Source organism: Lepidochelys kempii, chromosome 1 (assembly GCF_965140265.1).
Source record: "Lepidochelys kempii isolate rLepKem1 chromosome 1, rLepKem1.hap2, whole genome shotgun sequence".
NCBI lineage: Eukaryota > Metazoa > Chordata > Testudines > Cheloniidae > Lepidochelys > Lepidochelys kempii.
In genome coordinates, this window is record NC_133256.1 from 5,210,912 (window position 1) to 5,227,739 (window position 16,828).

The window sequence follows — 16,828 nt, forward strand, 5'->3', positions numbered from 1 at the left end:
ATAGCAGGAAGGAGCGATTCAACAGCAACCTGAGTAGATGCAGAATGACTGTTGAATATACATTTGGCTGATTAAAGGTACACTGGTGATGCCTTTATGGAAGGCTACACATGAATGAGGAAAATATTCCCACAGTTATAGCTGTGTGTTGCACACTGCTTAATATTTGTGACGGGAAGGGAGGCAGGTTTACTCAGGGGTGGACTGCTGAGGCTGGATTCCTGGTTGCTGATTTTGAGCAGCCAGATACCAGGGCTATTAGAGGGGTGGAACATGATGAAATAAGAATCAGGGATGCCTTGAGGCAACACTTCAAAGGTGAAAACAAGAAACGTTTGTTGCTATGCTTGAGACTGCAATGCTTAATTGCATTTGGTACGCTAGGAAGCAGTTGTGAATGTTAAGGCCTAGGATTCAATTTAAGGAATTATTAAAAGTGTCTGTTAAATTGCAGATGACATGAGGTATCATAGCTTGTGTGGAAACAAATAAAGAAATTTACAATTGAAAAAAAATTGCTTTTATTGCCAAATAAATCACAACACCACACACACACACATACACACTCTAATTTGAGGTGGGGGAAAGAAGGTACTCGGGGGCTTATTATCATAGGTGAGTGTAAGTCCAGTTTCATTTTAAAAGCAGTCGGCCAAGATGTAGTGTGGAGGAAAGTGCAAAGTGCCAGAAAGTGGATAGGATGCACAGGGGAAGTTTCAGGAGTGCGCAGAAAAGAATTCATCTGCTGAAGAGGAGGGCAGGCATGCATCTGCTCAGTCTGGAGCATAAGGAGGAACTGCAGCATGTCAGTTTGGTGCTCCAAACGTTTATCAGCCTCTCCGTGGTGTCCCTATGGAACCCATAATTGTCTTTTCTGTCGCACTTCTCGCTTTCCCTTTTCTCAAAAAGAAAAGGAGGACTTGTGGCTCCGTTGAGACTAACCAATTTATTTGAGCATAAGCTTTCGTGAGCTACAGCTCACTTCATCGGATGCATCCGATGAAGTGAGCTGTAGCTCACAAAAGCTTATGCTCAAATAAATTGGTTAGTCTCCACTTCATCGGATGCATCGGATGAAGTGAGCTGTAGCTCACAAAAGCTTATGCTCAAATAAATTGGTTAGTCTCTAAGGTGCCACAAGTACTCCTTTTCTTTTTGCTAATACAGACTAACACGGCTGTTACTCTGAAACCTTTCCCTTTTCTGTCTCTGAGAACAGGAGCACCTCACGGAACATGCCTTCCTTCCTGAATCTCATGCATTTTCTTATCTGGTGGAGTTGCTCGGCTGCTGTGGGAGGATGGCTTTCTGTGGAGTTACAAGCAACAATTAACAGAAGCACTTTTGTTAGCTACACACAGAGCATTGATACTCTGCATTAAAATACACCACTGGTAACATACCTATCTCTTTCCCAGTGACCAGGCAAGTCCACATGAGCCAGAAGATCCCAGGAATTATGAGTGAACCTAGGGGCAGGGATTTATTGCACAAAAGCAATGTGAAACGGTCACATGGAACTTATGGGGGATAACACTCTCAACTTGCCCATGAGTGGCAGTCACTATGGAAGATATCTCACTCCAGAGGGTAAGCAGGGAAGCAAGGGTGCATCTGCTACACGTTTGTGGCTTCCGACCTATGCTGCTTTCCTGTGTGCAGTTTTGGTCCTTGCCCAAGTAATTGCAGAATGGTACGGGAAAGTGTCTCTCAGTGGGGCAATGAATAAAGCAACTCTGCCCAGGGACCTGTGGCAGAGGATTGACGAGTACCCCCAGGAAAGTTTCCTAGAGATCTCTGTGGAGGATTTCCATGAAATCTCAGAGTGTATCAACTCCCTGTTCCACAGTACTGCTTAGCTGTGTGGGGAAATGCCCAGCACACAGAAACAAGCCAGCCTTGTACATTTCTCTGCCCTCGACTTGCTTCAGAACTTCACAAAGCAAAACCACTTATCAGAGGTCTCCTCTCCTTCTTCTGATTCACCAGAGAGTGACTCCAGAGACTGGCTAGATACCTCCAGAGTGGAGAACAGCTCCACATCTTCCTCAGCTTCCACCTCTTCATCTATGACTTCCTCCTCTTGGCTAGGTCCACTTTCCACTGGGTCCAGAACCACCAAACCATCAATGGGCTCTTGGAGTTGGAGGTGGAGTTGCCACCTATGATAGCACCCAACTCCCTATAAAAATGGCAGGCTTAGCACCAGAGCAAGGTTTTGCCTCCCTCGCCACACAGAAGGCGTGCCTTGGCTCCTTCATCTTTGCTCTGCACTGCATATCATATCACTGTCATATCCCTTTTCGCACAAGTTGTGTGCAGTCTGGCTCAAAGTATCGAAAACCCTATGGCTGGGGTGCAGCTGGGACTGGACACCCTCCTTTCCCCAAACACTGAACAGATCCAGTAGCTCAGGAGTGGTCCAAGCAGGAGATTGTTTGCTGAGTAGAGTTGCCATGGTCAGCTGGACAGATAAAATATGAGCTCTCCACACTGAGCAAACAGGAAGCGGGATTTCAAAATTCTTTATAGGAGAGGGGCATATAGTTGCTCACCTGGGGGCAGGGCAGCAGAGTTGAAACTGATGACTGGAGTGGTCAGGATGGGCATTGTGGTACACCTTCCAGAGACCAATAACAAAGCTAATATCAAGCACAGTGTTTACACTGGCAATATGGTGCTACAGCCTCAGAGCAAAAAGCCTTGTGACTCTCCTCGGGGTGAGTTTTATTACAGAGATACAATTGAGGAGTTTCCACACAAAAAATGGTTTTTCAGTGTTTACATGTCTGCAGTTTCAGCCACAAAACCTGCCATTTGGCAAAAAAAAAAACCTTGTAAGTGTAGACCAGGCCTTAGTTCCCGTCTGAATTTGTTTAACTTCAGCTTTTACCCATTGGATTGTGCTATAACTTTCTCTGCTAAATTGAAGAGCCCATTGTTAAAAATTGGTTCCTCATGTAGTTATTTACAGACTGTGATCAAGTCACCCCTTAACCTTCTCTTCGGTAAGCTAAATAGACTAAACTCCTGGAGTCTATCACTGTAAGGCAGGTTTTATAATCCCTTAATAATTCTCGTGGCTCTTCTCTGACCCATCTCCAATTTATCAACACCCTTCTTGAACTGTAGACACCAGAAAAGGAAACACTATTCTATTCCAGAAATGCTCACAACAGTGCCAAATACAGGAGTTAAATAACCTCTCTGCTCCTACTCCAGATTCCCATGGTTGTACCTCCTGGTCAGGCAATCATGTATAGTCCATTCCATTGTGTCATCAGTCCTTTGCCTTTGTTTACTCAGCCTTTTACCCATGCAATTCCAAAGAAACAATTCTGGGCAGGCCACCATGATCTAAGGAATACCATTTCCTCCAGTTCTTATCCATAGCAGTCCATCTGGTCTTGTTTCCTTATCTGCTGACTCTCCACTTTTTCCAAGGACACACAACAAAAGTGTTTAATACAAAGAGAGTTCTGACCACTTGACCTTTAAGTTCTCACTTTGGTTTCCAAAATGCAGGTCAACGCAGGTCACGTACTCATGTTCCAGACACACTCCAGCCACTCTAGGCACCATGACCTGTAACATATTACATGGATATATAGGTTATATATAGATAGATATAGATATAGATAGATATACACATACTCCAACAAGGAAGCTAGTTCCTCTGAGTCCCAGGCTAGCACTTTAACCCCTGAACCATCCTTCCTCTCTGGGGCTAGTGGCTGGGGATGGAGCGGCTGGCAGCTCAGCATGCTGAGATTACCAGAAACTCAGGGAATTAAACTCCTGTGATATCACTAAACAGGAACCCAAGAGCAATTCCTTTTCCAGATGATGACACAAAGTCATGCTTTCCCCAAACCTATTGAGGGAAAAATCCATTGGCCAGGGCACAGAGCAGAGTCATAGTGGACAAGCAACTCCACATGAGCTCCCATTGTGACATAAAATGGGCTAATGTGACCCATAGGGACATAGGCCTGAAAAGAACCTCCTGGGTCAATGAGCCAATTTCCCTGCTATGGCAGGTGACCCTCAGCATATCATCCAGTGCATAAACCTGTCAAGCTCCATCCTAAACCAGCTGGCTTGTTTTCCCCACACTGCTCCTGTTGGGTGGCTGTTCCATAACCCCCCAGCTTGGATGGTCAGAAACCTTCTTCTCCTTTCCAGCCTCAGTTTACTCCTAGCCAGTTTCTCCCCATTTGTTCTTTTGCCAACGCTGTCCTTTAGCTTCAAAAGCTCTTCTGCCTCTCTGGTGTTTAACACACACCACTCCCCAATATACTTATAGAGCACTCAAATCCCTCCTCAGCTTGTATTCTGTTAGGCTAAACCAACCAAGCTCTTTTATTCTCCTCATAATACAGGTCCTCCATTGCCCTGACCATTCTAGGAGCTCTTCTCTGCACCTCCTCCAGTTTAAATTAATCTTTCTGGAATAGGAGTGACGATAATTTTACACAGTTTGTCAGATGGGTCTCATTGGTGCCTTGTACAAGGATATTAATATGTCCCTATCTCAACTGACACATTCTAGGATCTCATCTGCCTAGTTCACAGCCACAACCCATTGGTGGCTCACAGTCACCCTGTTGCCTGATTTTAGGAGGTTAATATTATTAATTTTGATAGTATGGGTTATAGGTTCACCAATTAATCTCATCAGAAGCTAATAAGGTTCTTGTCCCAGAATCAGGCTACACAGAGTTTGCAAAGGACCCTTGCGGGTATGACAGGACACTCACACTGAGACAAATATCATCTTAAAAACTTTTATTGAGAAAAATTGAATAGTACTCAAATAGTAACTAAAGGGTAAACTAATCAGAGTTACAAAGGAAGCACTTTTATTCTAAAGCTATATTATACACTATGAAGCTTTTGTTTAATATATATTCACACCCTTCCTTGATAACTTGGTGGTACGAGACAAAGGTTCAGGTGCCTCAATTCTTGAGTGGAAGATACAGAGCTTAGGAGAAAGTAAAGCTAAGAGCTATTGAAGTTAACTTAGATTTTCACATAACTAACTGATTTAAAGCTTAAAAATTAAAATGAACAGACTAATAAACTCATAAATGAAGAATGAAGAAGCCTGGAGCTTAGAAAACTTAGTAAATAAGATCTGGAACTCAGAGGCTTAGAAGTGCAGAAAAACAAATTCTCTTGGCAAGTTGGGTCACCCCTTCTTATAGAGCATGGGTGCTCGGGCCCTCCTTCTAGATCCAAATTTATTCTCCCCACCCACAAAAATGTTAGGGTACACTTACTCCATAGGCTGGTATGTTTGTATGCGGTGACATATGCATACATATTAATGACATTAGATCGTTCTAACATCCATTACTTTTGTTTTGAGTGGATCGTTATATTGGATGCAACTTGAACAAGTTGCTCATCTGAATGCTGATTAGCACTCAACAAGGATAGATGCTGGCTCAGAGGAATTTGGATTGTCACAGTAAAACCAGGATATATAGTCTCTTTCCCCTGTAAACCAGATTCTTTCCACTCTTGCAGGGAATCTCAGAATTCTCTCACTCTTCGAGCTGGCTACAACACCGCATGTATGCTAAACGCTTATTACCAAGCAGGTCCGAAAGGACAATTCAGTTTCTTCCCTTCGGGAGCTTGTGACCAGAACTATACAGTCACCCCCAGCCTCCTTAAAACAAAGATGTTTATTAGCAAACAGAACAAAGCATTAGAGAAAACGGTTTTAAAATAACAGGCAGCTGTCACACGTCTACACTGATCGCTGCAACCTAAGTTAGACAGGCTTTGCTCTTGAGTTAGAGAACCAGAACTGGCCAAAGGTGCAGGAATCATGGGGCTTCCCAGAAGCCAGCTGTCACAGGAGGTTATAGTAGGCAGCCTTTTATAGACCAATGCCAGAGGTGTTGCTCTGTGGGACCCTGACACAGCCGCATCCTTTTCTTTTACTCATACTCTCCCCATCCTGCTTGATGGGGGTCAGCTTTGGTTCAGGCTTGCTGAGCCCCATGCATCTCCATTTCCCCTGGGTCCCCAGACCCTACCCCATCTCTTCCCACTAGGCCCTACCCCCTTCTCCTCCACTTCCCCTGAGGCTCTGCACCCTGGCCAGTTCAGAACCAGCCCATGCTAAGAACTGTCTCAGAAGCCCAGGCTGCTGTGAGGAGCCTCAGACTCTCCACCATCCCTGGACTGAACATCATGGGAGGCGGGAACACAGGCTGGGGGCTTCTCTTGGGCCCCCAGCTCCTTGCCCAGGGTAGGCAGAGAGTCTGGAGCTCTTCACGGTTGCTCTAGCTCTCTGGGCTGCTTTTACCATGGCCTGACACTGGCTTCTGTCCTGGAGATGGGGTGGAGCCTCGTATATTTGGGAGAAGCAAGGATGGGGTCTTGGGGAAAATGGGGCAGAAGAGAGGCAGGGGCAGGGTCACAGAGGGGACAGGGCTTCTATATATGTCTCGCTTTTGTCTTTTGAAAAGGTGGCCACCCTACACTGAATGGGCTGGGTTGGGATAGGAGCCAGTTGTGCCTCTGTGGGGGAGCTGAGGACCATTTCCACACCTGCAGCAGGGGAAACAGAGGGGAGGAGTAGGAGGGAATCTGGGATTGAGTCTCTTGCCAGGACTCCTGTGTGTCAGACACTCACTCACAATGCAGCTCTGCTCTGCCTTGGTGGGGAGGGGGCTCAGCATGTGTGCTGTATGCAGAGCCATCAACAGCTCTGCCACCATGGCTTCTCCTGGGGCTCTGGTGTTAATCATGTCTCTGACATGACTTAGTCACAAGGACCTGGCTGAGGGCGTGGGGGAAGGGTGGGTGTCTGTGCCCCTTGAATAGCCCCTGTCCACAGCTGGTGCAGCCCCCATGGATCACACAGCTCCCAGAGCGCTCAGGAAGGGCCAGGATTGCGACTGCAGAACAGCCCTGCAGCTTTTTTCATGGCCACTCAATGTTTAACCAGAGACGGGACAGGGACAGGCCAGGTGTAATGGGAAACAAAATCCACATCCCTTCTCTTTATTGTCTGTATCGAGAGGAATTCTGAGGTTGGAGCAGCCACTGATATGGCTCTTTATAGGCCAGACTCCTATTGGTGCCCTGGCTCTCCACAAACATATTCAATTTTTAAATGCTGCTGCTTGCCTTGGTGTCCTTCCCCTACTACACTGTCCTCACTCACCAGTGGGTGGCGACAGACCCTATCCCACTACTCCAGGCCTTAGACCCCTTCAGAACCTCTCTCTACAGAGTGGAGATCAGTAGTTCATTTAATCTTGGATGTAAGGTCCCGGGATGGAATAGGCCCATGTTTTTCATGGGTCATGTCACCAGTTCTGGAGCCAAGTGATGAACTCACCCTTCACTGGAAGAAGACCCTAATTATCCTTGCACGAAGGTGTTTGCTTTTCACACTGTACATGACTGGGTTCATCAGGGGTGGACCAGCAAGTAGATGTAGCCCAGGATAATCTGAAGCAAGTGAGAAGAGCTGTTCCCAAATCTGTGTATCACAGACAAGCCAATAGCTGGTATGCAGAAGAGCAGGACAGCCCAGAGGTGGGAGACGCAGGTGTTCAGCTCCCTGATGCACTCTTTGGGGACGTTACACTCAGCACAGTTTTGAGGATCATCACATAGGAGAAAAAGATGAACAACGAGTCCAACCCCACCGATAAGAGTTTAATAGTGAAACCATAGATGCCGTTGACTGTGACGTCTGAACAAGCCATCTTCATGACCTCCTGGTGCAGGCAGTAAGAATGGGAGAGGACATTGGCTCGACAGTATCGGAACCGTTTCAAGAGAAAGGGGAGTGGAGATATTAGGGCCACCAATCTTAGCACAAACAAAAGTCCCATCCTGTATATTCTAGGTGGGGTTAAGATGGAAGCATATCTCAGTGGGTTACAGATTGCAATGAAGCGGTCAAAGGCCATCAACAAAATCACAGAAGATTCAATGTATGAAAATGAGTGGATGAAGAATAGCTGGGCAAAGCATGTGTTAGAGGGCTTATTCCTTCACCCACTTACTTCCTTGGTCCTTCTCGCATGAACAGAGAGCAACAATACCCGAAGTCCAAAGGTGCAAACAATTCAATGTTTATTGGGGTGAACTTCCAGCAAGCATGATTCCAGTTTCCTTCCTTAGTATCCTCCTTCCCAGCTCTGACACCACAGAGCCTTACACCTGTGTCCCTGTTCCCATTACTACCCTTAGCCAAACATGATTCCAACTTCCTTACTCCCATTCCCTGTTCCCAATTTCCCCCTTTAGCAAAACATGATTCCAATTTTCTTACTCCCATTCCCTGTTCCCATCTCCCCCTTTAGCAAAACATGATTCCAATTTTCTTACCCCCATTCCCTGTTCCCATCTCACACACCCACATGCCCACCCACACCCAGTCACTTCCTCATTGACTACAGATTATATACTAAAACTTGAGTTCTGCTTAGCTATACCTTAACCCATCATTTTCCTGAAATTTAACTAACCAATCCTAACATATTGTAACATGATTATGTAACCAATTATATCCCACCACCTTAATTAGTTTACACCCAGCAAAATTAATTATACAGCAGACAGGAACAATCACAGAACCAGACAGAGATTATACAGACAAACAATAGCAAAGTGGGAACTATAATGACAAGACAATACAGAAGTGAGGATTTCACATCCCAGCTATTGATAAGTGAGTTCTTGCCAGACAGGATGCTATCAAACTAAGTTTCCTTTTACATTTTCTAGGCACTTCCCCTTCTCTGGAGGTGATAGGAATACAATCCTGTCCTCATAGTGCCTAACAGCCCAATAGCACCTTATTTCAATGTGACTAGTTTGGAATGTGAGGATGTGACCGTTCGCTTCCCAGCTTATGGCTGCCTCTGCTGCTTAGCCAAAGGCCTGAGCCTAAGCACAGGGCCACAAACTGTCACAGTAAGAGAAGGCCCTTACACCAGCAGACAGTGATTTCTTTCTTTTATACCTCTAGAACTAGCCAAGCGATAAGAATACACCTAAATTCTTAGAGTATAGGCCTTTACAGACAGGCCTGAATATCTATATCCTAACAGCATGCATCGAGGCTGATCTCCCTAGAGTTAAATAAGAATATTCCCAGTGTTGTCAGTATAGTTGATACTGATAAATCAAGTTCTGTGATGTCCAACATGGAAAGGAAAATGTACATGGGCTCATGGAGGCTTGGATCTGTTTTTATAATGAACAGAATGACTGAATTTCCTACTATCGAAATAACGTACATTAAGCAGAAGGGGACAGAGATCCAGGGATAGACATCTTCCTGCCCAGGTATCCCAGTGAGAAGGAACACTGCAGATTTGAATTTGGTGTAATTGTCAGCTGACATAATGTAGTGGGCAGGTCTGAAGAGTTTTGAACTTTCCTTCCTGAAAGGAAAAAGAACAGGAGACTAGATTATATTTAACAAGACATCTTTCTGCTCTCAGTGCAAGTCTAGAGATTCCCAGGAGCTCAATGAAGATCAGCAAAAGGAGGTGCTGTAGTCATTATGAATAGGTTGGAATATGAAGAAGAGGCTGTTAGACACCACATTCTAAAGGCCATTACCCTCTGACCCCACTGAGGATTACCAAAAGAAACTACACGGTCATGGAAAATTAACCACAAGTTGTGTTTGGATCAGAACAAATCTGAGGTTCCTGTATTCAAGCATGCACATACAGGGAGAGTCAGCTAGAGCTGCTCTGGCATAAACAGAAAATACAGGAGCTTATATTGCTGAAAACCACAATTTGTCAAACCCACTGCCTTCAACATCATTTTTCTTATTTGGCATACAGTGCAAGCTTTAACAGTAGCTTTGCCTTACTTGGAGTTTAGCAAAACCAAACTTTTCCTGTTATTGACGGGTGTTTTCTTTGCAGTTAATGTTTGTTTTCGAACTTCTAGGGGTTATGGTTACATTTTTTAAGCTGTGCTGTTTGCAATTTTCAATGGAATTTTCCTCACTCTCTTCTTATGCTTCATATACACAGTTAGCTTGATCAAAGTTTTAGGCCTACTTGGGAAGTTTAGGCCTACTTGGGTCCACTAAATTTTTCCTCCACACCATCTGCTCAAGAAACTCCCCAAAGAAGCACAGGAACAAATCTACACTGACACACCCCTAGAGCCCTGACCAGGGGTATTCTATCTGCTACCCAAAATCCATAAACCTGGGAATCCTGGATGCTCCATCATCTCAGGCATTGGCACCGTGACAGCACAATTATCTGGCTATGTAGACTCTCTCCTCAGGCCCTACGCTACCGGCACTCCCAGCTATCTTTGAGACACCACTGACTTCCTGAGGAAACTACAATCCTTTGGTGATCTTCCAGAAAACACCATCCTGGTCACTATGGATGCAGAAGCCCTCTACACCAACATTCCACACAAAGATGGACTACAAGCCATCAGGAATAGCATACCCTATACAATCATGCCAAAACTGATGGCTGAACTTTGTGGCTTTGTCCTCACCCACAACTATTTCAGATCTGGACACAATTTATACCTTCAAGTCAGCAGGACTGCTATGGGTACCCGCATGGCCCCAAAGTATGCCAAATTTTTTATGGCTGACTTAGAACAACACTTCCTCAGCTCTTGTCCCCTAATGCCCCTACTCTACTTGTGCTACGTTGATGACATCTTCATTCTCTGGACCCATGGAAAAGAAGCCCTGGAGGAATTCCACCAAGATTTCAACAATTTCCACCCCACCATCAACCTCAGCCTGGACCAGTCCATACAAGAGATCCACTTCCTGGACACTACGGTGCTAATAAGTGATGGTCACATAAACACCACCCTATACCAGAAACCTACTTACCTACATGCCTCCAGCTTCCATCCAGACCATATCACATGATCCATTGTCTACAGCCAAGCTCTAAGTTACAACCACATTTGCTCCAACCCCTCAGACAGAGACAAACACCTTCAGGATCTCTATCAAGCATTCTTAAAACTACAATACCCACCTGCTGAAGTGAAGAAAAAGATTGACATATCCAGAAGAGTACCCAGAAGTCACCTACTACAGGACAGGCCCATCAAAGAAAGTAACAGAATGCCACTCGCCATCACCTACAGCCCCCAACTAAAACCTCTCCAGTGCATCATCAAGGATCTATAACCTATCCTGAAGGACGATCCCTCACACTCACAGACCTTGGGGGACAGGCCAGTCGTCTCTTACAGACAGCCCCCCAACCTAAAGCAAATACTCACCAGCAACCACACACCTCACAACAAAAACACTAAGCCAGGAACCTATCCTTGCAACAAAGCCCAATGCCAACTCTGTCCACATATTTATTCAAGTGACACCATCATAGGACCTAATCACACTAGCCATGCCATCAGGGGCTTGTTCACCTTCACATCTACCAATGTGATATATGCCATCATGTGTCAGCAATGCCCCTCTGCCATGCACATTGGCCAAAACGGACAGTCTCTGCACAAAAGAATAAATGGACACAAATCAGACATCAAGAACTGTAACATCAAAAAATCAGTAGGAGAGCACTTCAATCTCCCTGGACACTCAATAACAGACTTAAAAGTCACCATTCTTCAACAAAAAAACTTTAAAACCAGACTTCAATGAGAAACTGCAGAACTGGAATTAATTTGCAAACTGGACACCATCAGATTAGGCCTGAATAAAGATTGGGAGTGGTTGGGTCGTTACAAAACCTAAACCTAATTTCCCCCATACTAATTTCCCCCTACTGTTACTCACACCTTCTTGTCAACTGTCTGAAATGGGGCACTCTCATTACCATTTCAAAAGTTATTTTTCCTCCCTTGGTATCCTGCTGTTAATTGGATTGTCTCATTAGACTGACCTCACAATTTGTAAGGCAACTCCCATTTTTTCATGTATTTATACCTGCTCCTGTATTTTCCACTCCATGCATCTGATAAAGTGGGTTCTAGCCCATGAAAGCTTATGCCCAAATAAATTTGTTGGAGTGCCACAAGGACTCCTCGTTGTTTTAGCAAAAACATAGTCGTGGATTTACAACACCGATAGGAAGATAGGCACTGCCAGACTGGATCAGACCTGCAGTCCATCTAGCTCAGTATCCAGTGGCTAGTTCCAGATGCTGCAGAGGAAGGTGGAAGAATCCCTGCAATGGGCAGCTATGACATAACCTGCTCCCAGGGAAAATTTCTCCCCAACACCCACTAGTTAGACATATTTTGTGATGTAAATCAGGAAAATTTAGAGCCCATCCGAGCCTTTTTTTTAAAAAAAACAAATCCTCACTACTGTAATTGGATTTTCTGGTTACCCATATAAACATCCAGTCCCTCTTTCAATCCTGTTAAGCTCTTGTCCCCATTAATATCCTGTTGCTGGGAGTTCCGCAGCCTACTTGAGCACTTTGTGATTTTGCAGTTGTGACCTTCCCACAGACACCTTTCTGGCCCTCCACTTCTGAGTGTGGCCCATTGTATCATGACATGAGTGTAAACACATGGTCTGAATATAAGAGGTAGAAACAGCTTCATAGAACTGTTCACTGAACAAAGAGGTGATAGCACAAACTTATTGCTAACAATATGTGGAGCATTTCTGAAATACTTTCTGAAGCAAAAGCATTAATGTTACCACTGCTCCTTCCTGTAGAGATCCCAACAACTTTGCTGCTGGCTTTCAATATATATGCATGTCATGAAAGTTTGGTTTGTAACCAGAGGTGAAAGTAACTTAAATTTCTTACAAGTACTGTCGTATCGCAATCCCCCTTCCCACCTCCACTCCTAGACACTTTGCTTCATGGATCCCTTTGCCTGACTTTGATACTTAAAGTTATGACCAATACTCTGGAATAAAACTTGAATATTGGAATAAAAGCGTGAAGTAACCTTACAGAAACTCCCACATTGGCCCGTACAGCTGGTCTCACTGCTCTCCTTGTTCTTGATGTGGCAGGCTTTGAGATGAATGTGCTGCATGTCGGCCTTTTCCAAGACACAATTTCACATATGGCAGAGGATTCCACTGAGTAGAAGGGGTGTGAGGGGGTCCAGGGCAGGGTGTTGGGGTATGGGGGGGCTCAGGGCAAGGGCTTGGAGTGTGGGGGTGCAGGAGTCAGGGCAGGGGTTTGCAGAGTGGTGGAGCTTAGGGCAAGGGGTTGGGGGGGTCTAGGGGGAGTGAGAGGGGGTCAGCTCTGATCATGGTTGGTGACCCTGTCCTGTGCTGCTCCTGTTCCTGGCCAAATGGGAGATGTGGGGGTGGTGCCTGCAGGCCAGGCAGTGCACGAAGACCCCCTGCTGCTTGCTTCCCCCCCAGGGGCCACACGGACGTGCCTGCACGGCTCCCAGGGGCAGCGTGGGGACAGCAGGACAGGCTGGGAGCCCCACACTGCCAGCGAGAGCCCGGCTGGGAGCGTGCGCTTGCCTTCAACTCCAGTGCCACGGCCAGTCAAGCCCTGGCACAGTCAACCTGGCTCCCAGCCCCTGCCCCGGGAGCACCGTTGCCCAAGCCCCACCCCAGTGTCACTGGTCTAGAGAAGAAGAAGAAGCTTCTAGCTCCGTGGCCCCAACACTGGCACTACGTGGGGAACCGTTAACCAGCATCCAGGGTCCTGCCCCAGCCAGCCACTTTCTTACCCGTACGGTGTACCGGGGCGCACCAACCTATTGTCACCTTTGTCATATTTATATTACAATAAAAAGTTTGGCATAACAGTCACACATCTGTTCTTTAGTGCACACAAGTCAGCTCATTCTTTCCCCTCTCATCTCCTTTCTTCAAACAATGCACAGTTAACCTGTGGAATTCCTTGCCAGAGGATGTTGTGAAGACCAAGACCATAACAGGCTTCAAAAAAGAACTAGATAAATTCATGGAGAATAGGTCCATCAATGGCTATTAGCCAGGATGGGCAGGGATGGTGTCTCTTGCCTCTGTTTGCCAGAAGCTGGGAATGAGCGACAGGGGATGGACCACTTGATGATTCCCTGTTCTGGTCATTCCCTCTGGGGCACCTGGCATTGGCCACTGTCAGAAGACAGGACACTGGGCTAGATGGACCTTCAGTCTGACCCAGTAGGGCCGTGCAGATCATTCAGATCATTCATGCTTTTATAGACCTCTATTATATCCCCCCTTACTCATCTCTTTTCCAAGTTGAACAGTCCCCCGTCTTTTTACTCTTTCTTCATATGGAAGCTGTTCCATATCCCTAAACTCCTCTGGATTCATTTCCATTTTTCTGTTTCTTCTATGACTTGTTTTAATGAATTTTTTGGGGAGGTTGGGGTATTCAATATTATTTAACGTACTGAGGCATATCTCCTTCTAGTGTAATCAAAATTTGTACCTTTCCTGTATTTAGATGATTTGTAGCCCATACATTTTATTTTTCAGTCCACCAGGTTTTCCAGCCTTTTGGCATGGGAGGTGGCTTTTTTGATTTTATTGCTTTTACAGTTTTAATAGCAAACCCAATGGGGATTAGATTAACACTGTCCTTTTTCTCTTTTAAAATAATGGCTTCTTTGATACACCTATTTGAGAAAAGAAAAGGAGTAATTGTGGCACCTTAGAGACTAACCAATTTATTTGAGCATGAGCTTTCATGAGCTACAGCTCACTTCATCGGATGCATACCGTGGAAACTGCAGTAGACTTTATATACACACAGAGAATATAAAGTCTGCTGCAGTTTCCACGGTATGCATCTGATGAAGTGAGCTGTAGCTCACGAAAGCTCATGCTCAAATAAATTGGTTAGTCTGTAAGGTGCCACAAGTACTCCTTTTCTTTTTGCGAATACAGACTAACACGGCTGTTACTCTGAAACCTATTTGAGAAAGGTATTATTATTCTTAGTTGCTTTATTGTTTCAATTCCAATTACAGTTTTTTCTGTGATGGCACACTTCTTCTGAATGGCAGGAGCAACAAACTGGAGATGTAGTGTTTTTACGTTATATGTTTGCTTCTTTTTTTATGTTTGTCCAGAGTTTATAACTGGGTATGAGCCAACAATCAATTGGAATAAGAGCAAAAGCAAAACTGTGATTGTGGTCCCTGCTTACAATGAAATGTGCACACCACACCATACCAAACAGATCCACCTACAACTGGCGTTGACTTTGTATAATGTGGTGCAAGCGTAACAGAAATCTCTATAACTCTATGAATCATTATCTTGAGTGGATCATTATCTGGATGCAACTTCAACAAGTTGATAGGCACTCACCAAGGATAGCTTCTGGCCAAGAAGAATCAGGATTGTCACAGTAAAATTGGGATATATGGTCTCCTTACCCTCTAAACCAGCTCCTTTCCTGTCTTGGGGCAAATCTCACAATTAGCTCACTCTTTGAGCTGGGAATAACACCCCATCCATGACGAAAATTTATCACGAAGCAGGTCTGATGGGACACCTGAATCTTGTGACCAGAGTGACACAATCTCCCCCAGCCTCCTTAAATACTAGTAGGTTTATTGGAAAACAGCACAAAGCATTAGAGAAAATGGTTTTAAAGTACCAGGAAGCTGTCACACATATACACTCATCCATCTCACATGTCACTATAATCTAAGTTAGACAGGCTTTGCTTTGGAGACAGAGAAACAGAACTGGCCCAACTTACATTCTTTTGGGACAACATGGAGCTCTTGGGACCCAGCCTAGTTTCACTGTGCCTCTGAGAGCATCGTCCCCTCTGGTTGCCCCTTTCTTGTGGAAGCAGCCTTTGCTAAAAGCTCTGTGAGCCTGGGTCCAATCACCATAGGGCTCAGCGGTGTCAGTGTTACAGGACTAATGTGTGAATCTGACCTTTGAACTCAGATTGCTTTCTCCCAGCCAGACCCTCTAAGATGATTCCCTGTGGTTGTTACTCCATTGTTTGGCAATTAGATCCATTCAGCCTCAACGGGTGGCAAATACCAGTCCAGTGACTGTCTGAAACTTTGGGTGTTCCCGTGATGCTTCAATGCTCCCCTCATAAATCCACTACCTACCCCTCACTATCACCCTGAACACCACCCCCACATTAGCCACAGACACCAAGGGGCTGGACTCATGGCGCTTCCCAGAGGCCAGCTGTCACAGGATGCTGTGGTAAGAAGCCTTTTATAGGCAAAGGTCAGAGGTGTTGCCCTGTGGAACCCTGACACGCCCCCAAACTTAGGGTCTCAGAGTATCTGAGCACCTGGAATGTCTTTATCTTCCTGCCACCTCTGTGAGCCAGGGCAGGGATATTATTCACCTGTGCAGAGGCTCGGGGACAGCCCATAGCTTGCCAATGGTCGCACATGGCACGGGAATCAAACCAAACTCTGTTGAGTTACCCAGCCGTGACAAACCACAGGGCCAGACTTCCAGCCCTCTGAATGTTGACAGATCCAGCTGGAATCTCCCATACACTGCAGAGAGCAGGAACAGCAAGAGCCACTTACTCCTAGGGTGGTCAGGGCAATGGAGGACCTGTACTGGGAGGAGAATAAAAGAGTTTGGTTAGTTTAGCCTAACACAATACAGCCTGGCGGCTTCCAAGAGCAGAGCCCATTCTGGTCAAGTCCCTGTGGCTAGGGGCTACCCCAGAGAGCCCCCTTGTGGCCTGAGGTAGCCCTGCAGGTGCCCTGTCTTTCCCTTGTAGAGCCCTTGCAATGACTTACTCTCAGCTTGGGGTACATAAAGAGGTCACATTAATCCAGTTATCTCCAAAACACAGGCTCTCCAACCCTCCAGGCCCATCCTCCTCCTTTACTCAGGACCCCCCACACACACCCTGCTTGCTGCAGTGAGCAT

The 16,828-nt window shown here is 45.6% G+C and overlaps 1 pseudogene; it reads right to left on the minus strand.

Moving 5' to 3' along the window:
* Positions 1-7,369: 7,369 nt before the first annotated feature.
* Positions 7,370-9,388, minus strand: LOC140896261 (olfactory receptor 51G2-like; annotated as a pseudogene).
* Positions 9,389-16,828: the final 7,440 nt, after the last annotated feature.